This window comes from Tachyglossus aculeatus, chromosome 17 (assembly GCF_015852505.1).
Source record: "Tachyglossus aculeatus isolate mTacAcu1 chromosome 17, mTacAcu1.pri, whole genome shotgun sequence".
Lineage (NCBI taxonomy): Eukaryota > Metazoa > Chordata > Mammalia > Monotremata > Tachyglossidae > Tachyglossus > Tachyglossus aculeatus.
This window is the reverse complement of record NC_052082.1, coordinates 8,651,788-8,664,425: the sequence shown is the minus strand read 5'-3', so window position 1 is coordinate 8,664,425 and position 12,638 is coordinate 8,651,788. Positions and strand designations below refer to the sequence as shown.

Genomic DNA, 12,638 nt, shown 5'->3' with positions numbered 1-12,638 from the left:
ACAAGGTGATCAGGTTGTAGGGCTCACGGTCTTCATCCCCATTTTACAGATGGGGTAACGAGGCACAGAGAAGTGAAGTGACTTCCCCAAAGTCACACAGCTGACAATTTGGGGAGACGGGATTTGAACTCATGACCTCTGACTCCCAAGCCTGTTCTCTTTCCACTGAGCCACGCTAGCCTTCGATAAATACCATTGATGGATTCAGGTGACCACCAGAGCTTTTGAGGCCCAAAATGTCAGAAAGAAAATTCTGTTAATTCTGTTGTAGTATACACTCCCAAGTACACAGTACAGTAATCTGCAGATAGTAAGTGCTCAATAATTACCACTGAACCAGAGAAGCAGCCTGGCTCAGTGGAAAAGAGCCCGGGCTTTGGAGTCAGAGGTCATGGGTTCAAATCCCCACTCTGCTAATTGTCAGCTGGGTGACTTTGGGCAAGTCACTTCACTTCTCTGGCCTCAGTTACCTCATCTGTAAAATGGGGATTAAGACTGTGAGCCCCCGTGGGACAACCTGATCACCTTGTAACCTCCCCAGCACTTAGAACAGTGCTTTGCACATAGTAAGTGCTGAATAAATGCCATCATTATTATTATTATTATTGACTGATCCTCCCCCTCCCTAATAATAATAATAATGATGGCATTTGTTAAGCGCTTACTATGTGCAAATCACTGTTCTAAGCGCTGGGGGGGATACAATGTGATCAAGTTGTCCCACCTAAGGCTCACAGTCTTAATCCCCATTTTTACAGATGAGGGAACTGAGGCTCAGAGAAGTTAAGTGACTTGCCCAAGGTCACACAGCAGACTTGTGGCGGAGTCGGGATTCGAACCCACGACCTCTGACTCCAAAGCCCGTGCTCTTTCCACTGAGCCACGCTGCTTCTCTAGCCACGCTGCTTCTCCCTATCCCCCCGCCTTACCTCCTCCCCCTCCCCACAGCACCTGTATGTATGTTTGTACAGATTTATTACTCTAGTTATTTTACTTGTACATATTTACGATACTATTGATTTTATTTTGTTAATATGTTTTGTTTTGTTGTCTGTCTCCCCCTTCTAGACTGTGAGCCCGCTGTTGGGTAGGGGCCGTCTCTATGTGTTGCCAGCTTGTACTTCCCAAGCGCTCAGTCCAGTGCTGTGCACACAGTAAGCGCTCAATAAATACGATTGAATGAAAGAATGAGAGAAAAATCAAAGTTGGGGATGGGGAGGCCATTCCCAGCAGCCACCACAAGGGGGGGCACTCGGCACGTTCCAAGTCCTTAATAAAACTCTTGGGAATCTTTATCTTGAGCAATCAATCAATCAATCAATCGTATTTATTGAGCGCTTACCAGGTGCAGAGCACTGTACTAAGCGGTTGGGAAGTACAAGTTGGCAACATATAGATACAGTCCCTATCCAACAGGGTTTGTCCCCCCAAAACTGAAATTCATTCTTTCACCCATTCAATCGTACTTATTGAGCGCTTACTGTGTGCAGAGCACTGGACTAAGAGCTTGGGAGAGTACAAATCGGCAACATATAGAGACGGTCCCTACCCAACAACGGGCTCACAGTCTAGAAGGGGGGAGACAGACCACAAAACAAAACAAGTGGACAGGTGTCAATACTGTCAGAATAAATAGAATGCAGAAGTAACTTTCTGTCTTGGCCACCCTTCCTCGTTCATTTTCTTAAAATCAGTTTCTATCCAAAGATGCCCAAACACCCACACTTTACATAAAGTTGACGGTAATCGATCAATCAATCGTATTTATTGAGCGCTTACTGGGTGCGGAGCACTGTACTAAGCACTTGGGAAGTACAAGTTGGCAACATACAGAGACAGTCCCTACCCAACAGTGGGCTCACAGTCTAGAAGTAAGTAACTTTCTGTCTTGGCCACCCTTCCTCATTCATTTTCTTAAAATCAGTTTCTATCCAAAGATGCCCAAACACCCGCACTTTATGTAAAGATGATGGTACTTATGTAAGCACTTGGGAATAATAATAATAATGGTGTTTATGAAGCATTTACTATGTGCAAAGCACTGTTCTAAGCGCTGGGGAGGTTACAAGGTGATCAGTTTGTCCCACGGGGGGCTCACAATCAATCCCCATTTTACAGATGAGGTAACTCAGCCACAGAGAAGTGAAGTGACTTGCCCAAAGTCACACAGCTGAAAAGTGGTGGAGCCGGAATTTGAACCCATGACCTCTGACTCCAAATCCCGTGCTCTTTCCACTGAGCCACGTTTGATAGGGCACAAGGCTGGGAGTCAGAAGGACCTGAGATCTAATCCGGACTCCACCACTTGTCTGCTGTGTGACCTTGGGTAAGTCACTTAACTTCTCCGGGACTCTGTCACCTCATCTGGAAAACGGGGATTAAAACTGTGAGCCGCATGTGGGATGGCGCCTGTGTCCATCCTGATTTGCTTGTATACACCATAGCGCTTAGCACAGTGCCTGGCACATAGCAAGTGCTTAAGAAATACCACAATTATTATAAATGGAAAAGGCTTCCTGTTTAGACTGTAAGCTCTTTTCAACAAATCAAGGGTATTAATTGAGTACTGACTGTGTGTGCAGTGCTATACTGAGCACTAAGGAGAATACAATACTTTCCTCTACTTCTTTTTCCAAGCTCTTATTATATAGCACTCTATAAAATGTAGGTGCTTAATAAATACTATTGATCAATCTTATTCCATAAAACATCTTAGGGGTCTGGGCAGAGGGTGTCTCCCTGGGAGAATTATTTTCTCCCAGATATTGCGGCCTAGTGGAAAGAATGCCCTGAATCAGGCTCTAAACCTCCCTCTACCACTGATCCGCTGTGTGACCTTAGACAAATCACATAGCCTCTCTGATCTTCATTTATCTCTTGCTCTCCCTACCCCTTAAACCAGGAGCCCCATGTGCGACAGAGACTGTGTCCAACCTGATTATCTAATAATTAATAATAATAATTATGGTACTCGATTATCTTGCATCTACCCTCCACCCCTACCCCAGCCCCCTTGATTAATACAGTATTCAGGATCAAAGAGCTTATGCTAAATTGAAATGTCTTTCCACTTAAAGAGACAAAAAAGTAAAAGTCAATGATCTTGTTTCCAAGAAGGAAAACCAATGAAGATCCTTGTGGGTAGGGAGCGTGTCTACCAACTCTGCTGTACTGCACTCCCCTAAGTTTTATTTGGTTTATACGTTTTGTTTTGTTGTCTGTCTCCCCCTTCTAGACTGTGAGCCCGCTGTTGGGTAGGGACCGTCTCTATATGTTGCAAACTTGTACTTCCCAAGAGCTTAGTACAGTGCTCTGCACACAGTAAGCGCTCAATAAATACGATTGAATGAATGAATGAATAAAGTGCTTAATAATAAGTGCTCAATAAATACCATGGATTGATTACTTGTTTGGGGAGTGTGTGTTTGTGGGGTCTCACACAACAGCATTTGTAGCCTGCTGTTCAGTGGAACCAGAGGGAGGTGAGTGGCAGAGAAGCAGCATGGCTCAGTGGAAAGAGCCCGGGCTTTGGAGTCAGAGGTCATGGGTTCAAATCCTGACTCTGCCACTTGTCAGCTGTGTGACTTCGGGCAAGTCACTCCACTTCTCTGTGCCTCAGTCTCCTCATCTGTAAAATGGGGATTAAGACTGTGAGCCCGCCGTGGGACAACCTGATCACCTTATAACCTCCCCAGCACTTAGAACAGTGCTTTGCACATAGTAAGCGCTTAGTAAATGCCATTATTATTATTATTATTATTACTGTGGGTACGGGTAACCTGTAGGCTCTGAATTACAAGCAACCTGAAATACTGATCCTCTAGCCACAGATCCCTACTGTCTTTTTGTATTGTATATTTGTCCCTGTCCCTTTTGCTGTTTTAAGGTTTTGACTCCAGTCCTCTTCCCCACCTTTATTCATAGATGTGAGCCCCTCAAGGGACAGGGTTCGTGTCTAATTCCTACTCGTATACTCTTTCCCAGTGCTTACTTAGTGCAGTGCTCTACACACAGCAAGTGCTTAACAAATATTATTAACAATTATGGTACTTGTTCATCACCTACTGTGGACCAAACATCACACGAAGCACTTGGGTAGATACAAGATAATCAGGCTGGATACATTTCCTGTCAACATGGGGCTCATAGTATAAGTAGGGTGGAGTAGGATTTAATCCCCATTTTATAGATGAGTAAGCTGAGGCACAGAGAAATCTAGTGACTTGCCTGAGGTCACACAGCAGGCAAGGTGGGATTAGAGCCCAGGTACACTAACTGCCAGGCCTGTGCACTTTCCATTAGGCCAAGTGAAGCAGTGTGGCTCAGTGGAAAGAGCACGGGCTTGGGGGTCAGAGGTCATGGGTTCTAACTCCGGTTCCACCACCTGTCTGCTGTTTGACCTTGGGCAAGTCACTTCACTTCTCTGAGCCTCAGTTACCTCATCTGTAAAATGGGGATGAAGACTGTGAGCCCCCCGTGGGACAACCTGATCACCTTGTATCCCCCCCCAGAGTTCAGAACAGTGCTTTGCACATAGTAAGAGCTTAACAAATGCCATTATTATTATTATTATCTCAGGCCACTGGAAACTTTGCCTTGACCAGAGGGGTTGAAGGAAGGGACAGGGGAAAGAGGAAAACCAGGTGCACTGTGGAACACTTCAAGATACTTCAGTCTCTTGAGAATCCGGTGAGGAGCAGAGACCCCCGGGGTTGCTAAGGTGTCCCCTGATCCTTCCCTCGGTATCTCCCACCCACCTTTGATATGGAGAAGTGGGGAGCGGGAACCTGGGTGGGACACAAGATTAGATTCGGGGGAAATAGGTAAAGAAACAGACACACAGTTGAACGCCTGCCCCAAAGCTTTGGTGTCTGGTGGTGAGTTTTAAAACTCTTTTCCAACTGTGGGCTAGATGGAAGATATATGAATTGAGGCGCATGCCTCCGGGCTGTAGGCGAGAAGACCCTGATCTAAACTCACTCCCTCTAATTAAAGGCAAAAAGGAAGACTGAAAAACCACCTCCCCACCAGCTCTCTCCACTCCCCCTGACCCCTTCAATCAATCAATCAATCAATCGTATTTATTGAGCGCTTACTGTGTGCAGAGCACTGTACTAAGCGCTTGGGAAGTACAAGTTGACAACATATAGAGACAGTCCCTACCCAGCAGTGGGCTCACAGTCTAAAAGACTTCCTCTTCCCTCCTGTCTCCATCTCTTCCCCACACTCCTCAGGGCTCTGATTTCGTTGGCATCCTTCCTGCGGGCGAGGGGCGGCCCAGCCCCCTTCTCACCCCCTCAGAGCTTGCGTGCCCTTGGCCTGGCAAGACGAAGGTGTGGCCTGTTTGGCCAAGTCAGCGGGGGACTTTCCGCCTTACCCGCCATCCCCTCTGCTCTTCCTCATAAAAGTCATATTTCCACCAAGGGTCACGAGCGGTAGTCACGGGCCGCGTGCCCCCTGGGGAACCTTTCTATATGCAGAAACAGAGTCACAGAATGGCAGCCCAGCTATTTAACCTACAGGAACAAATGGCTGTCCCCTCTTCCCCCTCAGACACCTCTGCCTTCTTGAGGAGAATGCGCAAGGTGGCCTGCTGATGAATTTGTTTCCTAACCAACGGAGCAGTGGGGAGTGCCGATGGGGAATTCATTTATCAGATAAACAGCCCAATCTCATTTTTATTCCCTTTTCCCACCCTCCCTCCCCCGGCCTCTATCCCCTCCAGCCCCCAGACCCATGGGCTTGTGTTGTTGTATCACACCATCTTGTGTATCACCTTTAAATAATAATAATCATAATGATGGCATTTATTAAGCACTTACTATGTACAAAGCACTGTTCTAAGCACTGGGGAGGTTAAAAGGTGATCAGGTTGTCCCACGGGGGGCTCACAGTCTTAATCCCCATTTTACAGATGAGGTAACTGAGGCCCAGAGAAGTGAAGTGACTTGCCCAAAGTCACACAGCTGAAAATTGGCAGTGCTGGAATTTGAACCCCTGACCTCTGACTCCTTTGCCACCAGAAGGCTTCCTTCAGAACAATGAGGCCATAATGGGGTCAGGCTGCTGGGGGTAGAGAAGCAGCATGGCTCAACGGAAAGAGCCCGGGCTTTGGAGTCAGAGGTCATGGGTTCAAATCCCAGCTCCACCAATTGTCAGCTGTGTGACTTTGAGCAAGTCACTTCAGTTCTCTGGGCCTCAGTTACCTCATCTGTAAAATGGGAATTAAGACTTTGAGCCCCCCGTGGGACAACCTGATCACCTTGTAACCTCCCCAGTGCTTAGAACACTGCTTTGCAGATAGTAAGCATTTAATAAATGCCATCATCGAAGGAAGAGGATACTACTACTAATAATAATATTATTATAATGATAACAGCATTTGTTAAGCACTTACCTAGGCATTGTACTAAGCACAGGGATGGTTACAAGAAAATCAAGTTGGAGACAGTCCCTGTCTCCCATGGGGCTCACAGTCTCAATCCCCATTTTACAGATGAGATAACTGAGGCACAGAGAAGTGAAGTGATTTTGCTCCTCCTCATCCTATGGGAAAGCCCCTCTACTCTGACCCCACACAACAGCACGTGGCCACAGACCCCATGTGGGGAACACTGCCTGGTGTTTTACTTTAAAGTGCATTAGCAGTGGTTCCAATTTCTTTTCTTCCTCTCTGGACTTTGTAAATGAGATAGCAAAGGTTAGGCCCCCAAAACCCCAGGCTCTAAGACCCACCAGGGATGCACTTACTATGTGCCAGGCACTGTACTAAGTGCTGGGGTAGATACAAGCAAATCGGGTTGGACAAAGTCCCTGTCCCACATGTGGGGCTCACAGTCTCAATCCCCATTTTACAGATGAGGGAACAGAGGCCCAGAAAAGTAAAGTAACTTGCCCAAGTTAACACAGCAGACAAGTGGTGGAGCCAGGATTAATAATAGTGGCATTTATTAAGCGCTTACTATGTGCAAAGCACCGTATATATATGTTATACTATGTGCAAAGCTGGGGGGGGGGGGTACAAGGTGATCAGGTTGTCCCACAGGGAGCTCACAGTCTTCATCCCCATTTTGCAGATGAGGGAACTGAGGCCCAGAGAAGTTAAGTGACTTGCCCAAAGTCACACAGCTGACAATTGGCAGAGCCGGGATACGACACATAACTTTCCAACTCCCAGGACCGTGCTCTATCCACTTTGCAATCCTGCTTCTCCAATGGTTTAGTAGAAAGAGCATGGGCCTGGGAGACAGAGGACCTGGGTTCTAATCCCGTCTCTGCCAAATGCTTGCCGTGTGACCTTAGGCAAGTCACCTCACTTCTCTGGGCTTTAGTTCTCCTGCTCTCCCACTTACTTAGACTGTGAGCCCCATGTGGGACAGGGACTGTGTCTGATACCTAATTAACTTGATTCTATCCCAGTGCTTAGAACAGTGTTTGTCACATAGTCAGCAATTAAATACCATGAAATTTTAAAAAAAGGGTGTCCGCAGTCTTGAAGGCTGGCAAAACCCACCCAGCTAGATCTCCCAAGCCCCTGACTGGCTGGCTGGCTCAAGCACTTGCCATCTACACGCAGATGTCCTCGAGGTGCTTAGATCAATCAATCAATCAATCAATCGTATTTATTGAGCGCTTACTATGTGCAGAGCACTGTACTAAGCGCTTGGGAAGTACAAGTTGGCAACATATAGAGACAGTCCCTACCCAACAGTGGGCTCACAGTCTAAAAGGGGGAGACAGAGAACAAAACCAAACATACTAACAAAATAAAATAAATAGAATAGATATGTACAAGTAAAATAAATAAATAAATAAAGAGTAATAAATATATACAAACATATATACATATGTACAGGTGCTGTGGGGAAAGGAAGGAGGTATGCATTAAATGCTCCTTTCCGATTGAGCCTGAAAAGCTTTTCTACCCTTTCTTTATGCTCTCTGGTAGTGATAACTGTCTTTTCCAAACACAGTGAAAACCTCCTTAACACGAACCACTTTTGCTCCACCAAATCCGGCAATCCTCAAAGAAACTGAATCAGTCATCCAGTAGGATTACATGAGCACCTACGTGTGCAGGGCACTGCACTAAACACTTGGGAGAGGGTAATGGATTTAGGAGAGACACCATTGAATATGCTTTCAAAGTCCCCCATAACAAAAGACATCTGGATAGTGTAAGACCATTCCCAAGAATTAGTTCCTTCAGCTGTGTTATAAATGGATTTTACTGTGGAAACAAAATGGCATTGAGCATTTTCTGAGATTCAAGGGAACGGACAGCCAAGATGATGATGATGATAATAATAATGCATGGTATTTGTTAAGTGTTTACTATGTGCCAGGCACTATATTAAGTGCCGGGGTAGATACAAGCAAATCAGCTTGACACAGTCTCTGTCTTACGTGGATTTTCTGATTTCAATCCCCATTTCCAGATGAGGTAACTGAGGCCCAGAGAAGTGAAGTGACTTTACCAAGGTCACACAGAAGACAAGCGGAAGAGCCAGGATTAGAATCCATGACCTTCTGACTTCTGGGTCCGGGTTTTTTCCATTACGCCATGCTGCTTCCGTGGCTTTTGTGCTAATGTTACCGTGTTCCTGCTTAATGAGGGCTGGCTAAAGCAGAGCCCAGTTCCATAGGTTTCTTGCCACAGATCCCCTGAAGAGCCTTCTCCCATTTCTCCCCTCCAACGTGATTATAACAACAGCAGTAACTGTGGGATTAAATACTTACTATGTGTCAAGCGCTGTACTGAACACTGGGGTAGAGACAATACAATCAGATTGGACACAGTCCCCTCATCCGCATGGGGTTCAAAAACTGGAATCTAGAAAACTTGATGGATGAAGCTAAAAGGGAATGGGTCAGATTGAGAGGATGGCCAGTTTCCTCTCCTCTGCAGTTGTTTTGGCTGGCAGGGACGCAGATGAGCTGGAGATGAAGCCAGACATCGAGAGGAGGCATTAGGGAAGGGGCGGGCTTGATGATTTCCCTAAAAATAGCCCTTCCTGTGGTTTCGGGGCCCGGTGTTCTCTGGCCCTGGGCCTTGCTCTTCTGCTGGTGGATTTGGGAAGACCTGAGCCAGTGAACCATTACTGCGGAAAAGAGCAGAATTTGCTCTGTACATCACACCTAAGGCTGGCCCAGGCTGTCCTTTGAGCCCAAGAAAATAGGGGGGATCATGTTGCATCGCATTGCCTCTGCACTTAGTTCTGTTCCCCTTCCTCTAGACTGTAAGCTGTAAGCTGTCAGCTGTGTGACTTTGGGCAAGTCACTTCACTTCTCTGTGCCTCAGTTCCCTCATCTGTAAAATGGGGATTAAGACTGTGAGCCCCATGTGGGACAACCTGATCACCGTGTAACCTCCCCAGTGTTTAGAACAGTGCTTTGCACATAGTAAGTGCTTAGTAAATGCCATTATTATTATTATTATTATTAAGCTTGTTGTGGGCAGGGAATGTGTCCATTATACTGCTATATTGTACTCTCCCAAGTGTTCTGCACACCCTAAGCGCTCAATAAATACCACTGACTGACTTAGGCACTTTGATACTGACCTTACCCTAAGCCCCAGAGCGCTTATGCACCTCTCCTCCTACTCTCTAATTTCCCCTACCTGTAATTTATTTTAATGTTTGTCTCCCCAGGTAGACTGTAAGCTCCTTGAGGGCAGCGATCACATCTACCAACTCTATTGTATTTTACTCTCCCGAGTGCTGAGCACAGTGCTTTGCAATTAGTAAGCACTCAAGAAATATCACTGTCATTGATTTGGGGTCCTGGAGGCCCCCTGTTTGGGACTGGGTGGTTTAGTACTCTTAGCCAAAGCCCACCACCCCAGCCTCCTCAGCCCTGGTCTCTGAGCAGAAGAATTCTCATCTCTCTCATTCAACCTACATTTTCACTCTGTCACCAAATCCCGTCAGTTCTACCTATCACTGGTGGTTAGAGAAGCAGCGTGGCTCAGTGGAAAGAGCATGGGCTTTGGAGTCAGAGTTCATGGGTTCAAACCCCAGCTCCGCTACTTGCCAGCTGTGTGACTTTGGGCGAGTCACTTAACTTCTCTGTGCCCTAGTGACTTCATCTGTGAAATGGGGATTAAGACTATGTGCCCCATGTGGGACAACCTGATCACCTTGTAACCTCCCCAGTGCTCAGAACAGTTCTTTGCACATAGTAAGTGCTTAATAAATGCCATCATTATTATTATTATTATTATTATTAGAGCACAGTCAGAAGGATTTGGGTTTTAGTACCAGCTCTGCCATTTGTCTGCTGTGTGATCTTGGGCAAGTCACTTCACTTCTCTGTGCCTCAGCTGCCTCAGCTGTAAAATGGGGATTAGCACTGTGAGCCCCATGTGGGCCAGGACCAGTGTCCAACCCGATTTGCTTGTATTTAACCCAATGATTAGTTCAATGCCTGTCTCATAGTCAGTGCTTGATAAATGCCACAATTATCATCACTAAAACCTGCCTTTTCCATCCAAATTGCTACTATGCTGATCCAAGCACTTATCATATCACACCTTGACTATTCTATCAGCCTCCTCACTGACCTCCCTGACCTCCCTGTCTCCCATCTCTCCCCACTTCAGTTCTTACTTCACTCTGGTGCCTGGATCATTTTTACAGAAAAATTTAGTCCATGTTTCGCCACTCCTTCAGAACCTTGGGTGGTTGCCCACCCACTTCCCCATCAAACCAAACTTCCTTACCATGGCTTTAGAACACTCTACCAGTTCACTCCCTTCTACGTTACTTTGCGTGGCTCAGTGGAAACAGCATGGACTTTGGAGTCAGAGGTCATGGGTTCAAATCCCGGCTCTGCCACTTGTCAGCTGTGTGACTTTGGGCAAGTCTCTTAACCTCTCTGTGCCTCAGTTACCTCATCTGTAAAATGGGGATTAAGACCGTGAACCCCCCTGATCAAATTGTAACCTCCCCAGCACTTAGAACAGTGTGCTTGACATATAGTAAGCATTTAATAAATGCCATTATTATTATTATTATTTAATATTCTCCTCACCCTCAGCCCCATAGAAATTATGACCATATCCACACTTTATGTTAAAGTCTGCCTCCATTTCTAGATTGTAATGTCCTTGTGGGCAAGGAACACATCTATAAATATGATTGAATGAATGAATGAATCAACTCTTCTGCATTGAACTCTCCAAAGCGCTTAGTTCAGTGAGTGCTCAATAAAAACCACCAAATGAGTCTTTATTTTGTACATCCCAAAGGCTTGGTGCAGTGTGTTTCTGATGCTCAATAATTTCTACTGTTACTACTCCTCAGGCACTGGGATGTCTTGGTCTATCCAGCTTCCTGAAATGACTTCCAGGCTGGATCCTCGTAGCCAAAGGCTGACCTTCCTTTTCCTATAGAAAATGAGGATTCAATACCTGTTTTCCCTTCCCCTCAGACTGTGATCCCCATGTGGGATAGCGACTGTATCCAACCTGTTTGCCTTGTATCTACCCAGCACTCTACAGTGCTTGGCACATAGTAAGCTCCTAACTAATACCACAATAACAATGATTATAATTATCATTGTTGTTATTATTAATGCTAATATGCTGAGACCCTGGCAGAATGGGAGGGATGGAAGATGAGATTGGAACTTTCCACTTCTGACAAATGCTGTTCTTCCTAAAAGTGAGATCTGGAAACAATTTCAAACCTGATCGGGCCAATTGTCTTTCAGTCCCTTCTCTGGTTCCTGGCAGGAAGCTCTCTGAGGTTTTGGGTTTTCTTTCCTGGAGGGACTCTACTTCATTCAGTCATATTTATTGGGTGCTTACTGTGTGCACAGCACTGTATTTTTGGGAGAGTATAACAGAACAATAAACTGACACCTTCCCTGCCCACAACAAGCTTATAGTTCAGAGCGGGAGGTAGACATTAATATGAATAAATAAATTACAGATATGGACATAAGTGCTGTGGGGCTGGGAGGGGGATGAATAAAGGGAGCAAGTCAGGATGATGTAGAAGTGAGTGGGAGAAGAGGAAAGGAGGGCTTAGACAGGGAAGACCTCCTAGAAGAGATGTGCCCATAATGACACTACCAAACTCATAATTCATCTCACATTAGGCTTGCATTTTTATCCCTTTCGCTGCTCCCTGATTCTAGGTCAGTGGTTCTCTTAGCTCGCTTTGCTTAGTCGTTGGTCTTCTTAGTTAGAGATGGTGGAAACTCGGTCAACAAGCCTTCCGTATGGAGAAAATAAAGCCGGGGTTGGTTCCTCCTGATCGCACACCTCCCACACACAATTGCCTGCCCTCGGTCTATTTCCCAGAGATTGGATGGTCATCAGCCATTCGATTTAAAGAAACTGGAGTGGAGTTTGGGGTGTGCTGGGGAAGGGGAGGTGGAGGGAGGAAAGAGGTGGAGAAAGGTGGAAGGAGGGAGATTGGAAGAAATAGAAGGGGAAAAGAGGGGAAAAGTTGGAGGAAGAGAAGGAAAAGAGGAGGCAGCAATAGGGGAAGAAAACAGGGGAGGGAAAGAAGGAAAGGGATGGAGAGATGAGGAAGGAGGTGGGAAGGCTGTATTCTGTCTAGTCTCATGACAGATGATGAGAAGAGAGTCTCTCCTGAGCCTTGCAGATGGTGTTTCAAAAACCAACT

The 12,638-nt window shown here is 46.0% G+C and overlaps 1 protein-coding gene across 3 annotated transcripts in view; it reads right to left on the bottom strand.

Moving 5' to 3' along the window:
• SLC4A4 (solute carrier family 4 member 4) overlaps positions 1-12,638 on the bottom strand; it is a 355,442-nt gene that overhangs the window by 24,969 nt on the left and 317,835 nt on the right. The window lies entirely within an intron of this gene.